This window comes from Hyaena hyaena, unplaced genomic scaffold (assembly GCF_003009895.1).
Source record: "Hyaena hyaena isolate Hyena2069 unplaced genomic scaffold, ASM300989v1 scaffold_496, whole genome shotgun sequence".
In the NCBI taxonomy this organism is placed as follows: Eukaryota; Metazoa; Chordata; class Mammalia; order Carnivora; family Hyaenidae; genus Hyaena; species Hyaena hyaena.
This window is the reverse complement of record NW_024081127.1, coordinates 600,258-607,964: the sequence shown is the minus strand read 5'-3', so window position 1 is coordinate 607,964 and position 7,707 is coordinate 600,258. Positions and strand designations below refer to the sequence as shown.

Genomic DNA, 7,707 nt, shown 5'->3' with positions numbered 1-7,707 from the left:
TAGAGGGATATAAACTGGTCTATTGATTATGGAAAATAGCATGCAAATTCTTCAAATATTACAAATAAAACTGCCATATAATCCAGCTATCCTACTTCTGGACATCCAAGGATATCCAAAGGAAATGAAATCACTGTCTCTAAGACATATCTGCCCCCTCCCCCTCATTCATCACAGCACTATTTACAATAGCCAAGATATGGAAACAACCGAAGTGTGTGTTGATGAATGAATGGGTAAAAAATTCGATGTGATATGTATGTATGTATATATAGCATGTAATACTATATATTATACAAATATTGTATATGTACAATGTAATATTATTCAACCTTTTAAAAGAAGGAAATCTTGCCATTTGTGACAACATGCATGAACCTGAAGAACATTATACTAAGTGAAAAAAGCCAGACACACAAAGGCAAATATTTGACAATCTTACTTACAGGTTGGATCCAAAATTTTTAACTCCTATAAAGAAAGAGTAGAATGGTGCTTACCAGGGGCTAAGGAGAAGGGTTAATGAGGAGATATTGATCAAAATGTACAACAGTTCAATTACTTGGAATGAGGGGCGCCTGGGTGGCTCAGTCGGTTAAGCGTCCGACTCCGGCTCAGGTCATGATCTCGCGGTTTGTGGGTTCAAACCCCACTTCGGGCTCTGTGCTGACAGCTCAGAGCCTGGAGCCTGCTTCAGATTCTGTGTCTCCCTCTCTCTCTGACCCTCTCCTGCTCACGGTGTCTCTCTCTCTCTCAGAAATAAATAAAACATTAAAAACTTAAAAAAAACCCAGTTGTGTGGAATGAATAAGTTCTAGAGATTTAAAGTACAGCATGGTGACTGTTGTTAATAATATTGTATTATGCACTTGAAATTGTTTCAGAGAGTTGATCTTAAGTGTTCTCACCACTTACACCAGAAGACATAACTATGTGAGGTGAGTGATGTGTTAAGTAGCTTGATTGTGGCATTCACTTCACAAGGCTCACACGTATCAAAACATCATGTTGTGTGTCTTAAACATAAGCAGCTTTATTCGTCAAGTTTGCCTCAAGAAAGCTGGGACAAAAAGACAAACCAAAATGAAAATAAAAACTTGCGCGTGTTGACGTGATGGGTCTCCTAGAACTTGGGAAGAACGAGCTGCCTCCACCAGACGGAGAAGATAAAGGCCTTGTTCGAAGTGCGTCGGTAGAGTTGAAACTAGAGGTGAGGTTTGATTTCGTAAAAGAGGGAGAGGGCGAGGAAGAAGAAGGAGGGGGGAAGAATAAAAAGAGTGAGATGAAAGGGGAGTAAAAGAAGTAGAAGAAGAGGAGGAGGAAGAGGGGCAGAAGGGAGAAATGACTCCTGACACGTCAGCGTCCAGAGAGAGGCGAGGCCCACGTTTCGCTGTGAGCACAGACGCACAGACGGGCACACACGTAGCAGCCTCAGCACCTTCCCCCGAACTGGCGAGTGTGCATAGCGCAGACGGGAGTCAGTCAGCGGTCAGCGTGCCGGCTGTGTCACAGTCGTGCAGGCTTTCGGAAGCTGTGTTCAGGAGAGCAACATTCAGGCCCCACGGTGGAAGACGGAAGACAGCAGATGGGTGTGCGGTATTTCTAGGAGTCGTCAATCTCTCAGGAGTCTTGAAATAGACATCAGAGAGGGGAAGGAACTGCCTGAGACGAGCTGAGAGCATCCATATGGAGAGAGGCAGGAATTAAAACGGCCTCATGAGGGGAAAGTTGATACGAGAGAACATTATCATGGGACAAAATAAAGGCGATTGAAACCAGAGATTTTACAATGCAGTCTGTCCTAACGATTAGGCAGTATAGGCGAAATGTATGTTATTTAGAATTTCTTTTTAATTTTTAAAAAATGTTTATTTATTTTTGAGAGAGAGAAAGAGACAGAGCATGAGTAGGGGAGGGGCAGAGAGAGAGGGAGACACAGAATCAGAAGCAGCTCCAGGCTCTGAGCTGTCAGCACGGAGCCCGACGCGGGGCTCGAACCCACCAACTGTGAGATCATGGCCTGAGCCCAAGCTGGACCTTAACTGGCTGAGCGACCCAGGCGCCCTTAGAATTTGATAGTCATGATATTAAGTCTTCTTTGAGACGGGTCGGTCATGGGGCTACGTTAAGTCGTGGGTATTTTTATCACTTTGGCTTTTCCAGTGATGTTCTGTATAACTTGTGTGCTCATTCAGCTTAGTCCCGGTTCTTCGATTTCGAAAGTGAGCCCAGTTTACAGGCCGACAGGAAGACAGGTAAGACGGGGTTAGTGCCTCGGACTAAGTGTGTGTGCCGAGTGGGCACAGAGAGAGGAGCCATTACTGATCTCAGTGGGTGCTCAAAGAGGAAGAGCATGACTCTGTGGCACATTCTCCCTGCCCCCAGACTTACTGAGGTATTATTGTCTTAAAACATAAATGTCTAATATATACGTGCGAATATTTGATAAACACATACATTACAGAATGATTACAACAAAGCTAGTTAACACCTCCATCCCTAGAAGTTTATACCATTTGACCACCATCTCCCCATTCCCTGACCCCTCGCCACTGGTGGGTGCCATTCTAGTCTCTATTTCTATGAGTTTCATGTTTTTAGATTCCACATATAAGTAAGAGCCTGCAGTATCTGTCTTTCTCTGACTTATTGCACTCAGCATAAGGTTCTCAAGGGTCATCCATGTTGCCGCAAGAGGCTGAATTTCCTTCTTGGTGGCTGAATAATATTATGTGTGTGTGTGTGTGTGTGTGTGTGTGTGTGTGTGTGTGTGTGTCTATATAACACATTTCCTTCATTCATCCAGTAATGGACACTTAGGTTGTTTCCATGTCTTGGCTATAATGCTGCAATGGACATGGGGGTGCAGATATCTCTCGGATATTCTGCTTTGGTTTCCTTTGGATAGATACCCAGAAATAGGATTGCTGGATCAAGCAGTAGTTCTATTTTTTTTTTTTTTTTTTGAGAAACCTCCGTACTATTTTCCACAGTGGCTGCACCAATTTGCGTTCCCACCAACAGTGCACACGGGTTCCCTTTTCTCCACCTCCCCCGTACACTCGTTATCTCCCGTCTTCTTGATGACAGCCACTTGAACAGGTGTGAGGTGATAGCTCATTGTGGTTTTGATGCGCATTTCCCTGATGATTAGTGATGTTGAGAATCTTTTCATGTACCATTTAGCTGTCTTCTTTTTTAAAAAAGCTCTATGGAAGTCCTCTGCCTGTTTTCTAAGTGGATTGTTTGTTTGTTTTGCTATTGAATTGCATGAGTTCCTTATATATTTTGGATATTAACCCCCGAACAGAGAGATGGCTTGCAAACATTTTCTCCATAGGTTGCATTTTGTGCATTTCCACGGCCTTCTGTGCCCAGGCTGCATTCTCATTTTGCGCGTTGTTTCCTTTGCTGCGCACCAATCCTACGACCGCGTGACAGAAGAATAACCAGGGCTCACCGCATCCGTCAGGTTCTCTGTGTGATGATTTCACACTCTTGGTGGTCTCCCAAGCAAGCACTCACGTCTCTCGCATTATGTACAGGCTGTGGGCGGGCCGCAGCTCGGCACCGTGCTGGCGGCCATCTGTAATTCCACTCCCCGTGTTTCCTCTCCTGGATCCAGGCTGAAGGAGCAGCCTCTGTCCGGGACACGGCATTCTGGTGGCAGAGGGCAAGGGCACAGAGGCTGTGATGGCATATGGAAGGCGCCCTCCCCCACTGACATCCGCATGCCCCACCTCCTGCCAGGAGGCATCACAAGGGCAGAAGTGTACATCCTGCTCACATAGCAGGGAAAGAAAAATTTGGACAATAGTAGGAGGCACCATATTAATAGTCAGTTAGGCCTTAGTTTTACTATCCTGCTCTTTGGCATCTCTGGGGGTACCACGGGAAGGAAACAAGCCTTTGATTGTAGCTGTGGCAAAGAAAAGGGTCTGAAAGTGTCCCATGTCCGTCCATTCCTAATTATATCACATCCTTTTACCCCCGAAATTAAAAATGAATTCAATACTTAAAATGCAAATATAATTAGAAATGCAAAGAATATAACAATATTAAAAATGCAAAGGCATGCAAATATAAATTATGTAATTTATCTTTTTGACATATCTTGTCTGCAGAGACTTGTGCTGACATAATTTCATCTTGTTTAGTTTGCAGATAAAAAGATAATCCCTGGTACCATGTGAATTACACCGAGGAAAGCTCCTCTACACCATCGTACGGGGAAGGAAATACACACTATCCACTAGTATTAAAGGAAATGGGAAAAAAAATACAGTTTGACCTACCCAGGTCTTTCATTTCGATTGAGTTAGCAATTTAACCCCCAACATCTTTTTCTTTGGATTGCTTACTTAACCATCTTAAAGATGATGGGCCGTGGTTGTAGTGCAGAAGTATGCTCTCAGCAGTCTTCTGCCCGTAACCGCTCTCTGTAACCAACTTCCTGTGATTGAAAAGCCTAAGATATTAAGGTCTGAAAATTGAGGTTTTGAATTGAAAGGAAAACACCTCAATTTTAACATAGTGCAGGGCTTTGGCTTTTTAACATAGCTCTAGAAGAATCTTTGCAGGGAACATTTTCAAATTTGAGGTTATTTTTGCCTTAGCTCCTTCAGTAAATGAAATAAGAGCACAAAGCTTAAAACGCCATTAGGTTTGATGTGAATAGGAATGCAGATTTTGGATGTGTAATCATGTTTCATCGGAGGTCTTCTACCACCGCTATGAAAGTGATGATACTGTGCTGTGCATTTGTATTGATTGCTGCGTGTGGGAATTAAGTCACCAAGTGGCATCTTACCAAACTTTGTTGAAGACCAAACTCAAATCCTGCTCTCACTTCAGAGGACTTTTCCAATCGTGCGAGTCCTCAATGAGCTCTCTAAACTGTGACGTTATTTTTTACCTTTCCCACCAAGTGAGTCATGTGTTTTCCCAGACAGTATGGTTCATGGGGACAGGGCTGGGCCCAACCTGTTTATCCTTTTCCCGGCAATGAGCACAGCCTTGGCAGACAGCTGGTGCTTACTCTGTATTTGCCGATGGAATGAACGTGTTGATTTGCGTTATCGTCAGGGGTCACGTATTGTCGTTTAGGCCTCGTAGCATTTCACAAAGTGAAAGGGGTATGTATGGGATATTTTTTGAAGTGATTCTAAAAGTTCAGTTATGTTTGAGACTTCAGTGGTGCTACCTTTAAAGATGCCAAGTTTAGCCTTTTGACATGATACCACTGTGAATACTTTTAGCTGAGGGCCGTAGGGTACTTAGATACCTGCGTCCTGTGCCTCACATGGTACACCTTACCCAGAAGGCAAATGGTAGAAATGAACTGAAGTCTTAATTTTAACCATGACTTAGAACTGCCCACCTATGTTGACGAAATCTATACCTACTTATAACCCACATGAAATAGCAAACAGTTAATGGAACAAAGAAAACGATGAGACAGTCGATTAGTTAAGGGAGTACAAATATCAATCAGTGTGAATATATTCGAATCATGGACTCTTTGAAGTGGAAAGAAGTCTCTGGGGCCTTTCCAGTACATCTAAGGCATCAACAGGGAGGCATCAAGCAACTCTGGACTCTGACACCAGATGACCTTGGGTCCAGCTCTGGCTCCTCCATGTGTGTGGCCATGTTCCATTTATTTGACCTCTCTTTGCCTCAAATCCCTCATCTCCAAAATGGTGGTGACAGCAAGTATCTACCTCACAGGACTGGGGTGAGGATTACATGAGATAATGCAAGGAAAGTACTAAGCCTAGTACCACGTGGAATAAGTGCCTAATAAAATAAGTTATTGTATTGCTGCATTGTGATTGTTGTTTGTTGAATACCCGTGGTATGCTAGGAACTATGGTCAGGCTGCTTCAGGAGTTCGTGGATAAAGGACCATTTACCGAACACTTACCTAAGAGATGTTATGTAAAATATTGAATCCATTTTGTCAATACTTAACTCTAACTAGTGCGGAAGTTGAGACTCAGAAAGACTATGTAACGTACCCAAGGTCGTCCAGCCAGCGCTTAGAGGAGTCAGGCACAGAGCTCCCGGCTGATGGCTGTGATGTCTGCTCTCTCGGAAGGAAACACCTCCAAAAAGTGACGTCATGAGTGAGCGGCAGCAGTACTAGGTACAGCAGAGTAGGTATCTTGAGAAAGGGGAGATCATTTCAGGGTCGGGGTAATGGCGGAAAAATCCAGAAGGAAAATGACCTACTATGAGCAGAATTTTAAGAGAGAGAAATAGGGATAGAGGTCTAATTTGAACCCCCGAGAACTCATCATTTCTGTAGGTAAAAAAGTCCAATATTGTTATTTTCATATAGCTCAACCTAGAATAATTTGCGACCATAGTAATGGTATGGGCAACGTTTAAAGTGTGGAGAATTTCAATCCTCTCCCAGTTTTCCAATGAGGAGTCCCGAATGTCAGAGAGAGAGGAGAAAATAAAAAATGTGTACAGAGCAGGGTACAGGGATTCTGGAAAAAAGGTGATGTAATCTTCAGTGGGATGAAGTTCCTCAAAAAGCTACTGATGCCACGATTGTTAATGTGTTAAGTCATTTTGAACATCTTTGTACTTTTAGGCAATTTCTGTAGGATGAAAGCAAATGCTGCAATTCAAGCTGTAGAGAATAAGAAGGACAGTGCAGATGCTTTCACGGGGTCGTGTGAGGTTCCCACGAAACGTTAGAGTCCCCCGGAAACATTGCTTTCGTTATGTCAAGAAGAGGCGCGTATCAGACACAAATAACATTGCAAACATTCCTTCTGCTTCAATTTTCCAAGCATGTTTCCTGGGTACAAAAGTGTAAGGATATTCCTCTGCATGTTAAAAGGGTGATTTTGCACTTTTCTGATTGAAAAATAGAGACCAGAGTGGACACTTAAGGGCTATAAATATTTCTGTTTCTGGAATGATTTTATATGCTTTGCTGCCCCGGGGTGATTATTTATCTAGAGAGCTAACACATCTCACTGCACTTTGTTCTGAACTGGCATAGCCTGCGTTGCCGGATAATTCTTCAGAAGGAAGCCAGGGTGACATTATTCACAGAGTCCCAACCAAAGAGTTCTTCCCACCCCCCACTCCCCAGACCAGTCTCCCGGGGCTCCTTTAAACTACTCCCCCAAAGGTATCTTTTATTTCTAGAAACTTCTGGAGATTGTCAGATTGTTAACAATCTGACATTGCTAGATGCTAGACAATATACCAGAGTCTTTATATGCTTTATTTCATTTAATTTCTCAACAATCTTTTTGTTATTATTACTGTTGTTATATTGATATTGTTGTTAATCTTACATATGTAAAAACTGAGGCTTAGGGGGACAAAAAGAGACCTAAGTTGACATCATTTAATCTGAGACTTGGTCTCACTGACTCCGAAGCTCATTCTCTCCATTGACCCCTACGTGAGGCTCTACCCCCCAGCGCCCTACAGTCAGACATATCCTGTCCCATCTTAGTTCAACCATTGCAATATTTAACAATTTTGTATGAACGTCACCTTTATAAGTCAATGGTTCTCAGGTGGGGGTGGTTTTGCCATCAGAGGACATTTGGCAAAGCCTGGAGACATATTTTTGTTGTCACGATTAGCGAGTGCTTCTGGCACCCAGTGGGTAAGCTCCAGGAGCGTGTCGTGCATTCCACGGTGCTCGGGACGCCCCCCCCCCCCCCCCCCCCC

General features: G+C 43.4%; 1 long non-coding RNA gene across 1 annotated transcript in view; it reads left to right on the top strand.

Moving 5' to 3' along the window:
* Positions 1-1,434: 1,434 nt before the first annotated feature.
* The window catches only part of LOC120246945, a 10,268-nt gene continuing 3,995 nt past the window's right edge, over positions 1,435-7,707 (top strand). The window contains exon 1 of the long non-coding RNA XR_005532189.1: positions 1,435-1,589. This is a non-coding gene — a long non-coding RNA (uncharacterized LOC120246945). The remainder of the gene's footprint in view (positions 1,590-7,707) is intronic.